This window comes from Camelina sativa, unplaced genomic scaffold (genome assembly GCF_000633955.1).
Source record: "Camelina sativa cultivar DH55 unplaced genomic scaffold, Cs unpScaffold15690, whole genome shotgun sequence".
Classification (NCBI taxonomy): Eukaryota; Viridiplantae; Streptophyta; class Magnoliopsida; order Brassicales; family Brassicaceae; genus Camelina; species Camelina sativa.
The window spans coordinates 1-316 of NW_010936712.1; the positions used below are offsets into that span (position 1 = coordinate 1).

At 40.5% G+C, this 316-nt stretch overlaps 1 long non-coding RNA gene across 1 annotated transcript; it reads right to left on the bottom strand.

Moving 5' to 3' along the window:
• On the bottom strand, nt 1–316 carry LOC104775473. Its single transcript, XR_765941.1, has 3 exons — nt 290–316; nt 118–210; nt 1–35 (listed from the first exon to the last, which is right to left on the bottom strand). It is a non-coding gene; the product is annotated as an uncharacterized LOC104775473 (long non-coding RNA).

A 316-nucleotide genomic window follows, 5' to 3' on the forward strand; every position in this document is an offset into this window, starting at 1 on the left:
ACCGATATGCCTAAATCTTCAAATGTGGTAAACACCTGCACACGAGACAGTGTGCATGCTTTGCAGTGAGATATTAAACACAGTCGAACAAAGACATCATTATCCAATTATATTTACCCTGGCAAGGAAACCATATTGGCCAAGCATACGGGTGCTTGCTATGTCCAACATGGTCACATTACGTTTCAGAACAATGCTTGTCAGCACGGCCTACAAGCAATTAAAGGAGGAAGAAGGGGTCATTGAAGTTTAAATTCAACGAGTTTATAAACACATTTGTTTCACGAACCTTACTCATGTCTCTTGATCTGGTGAT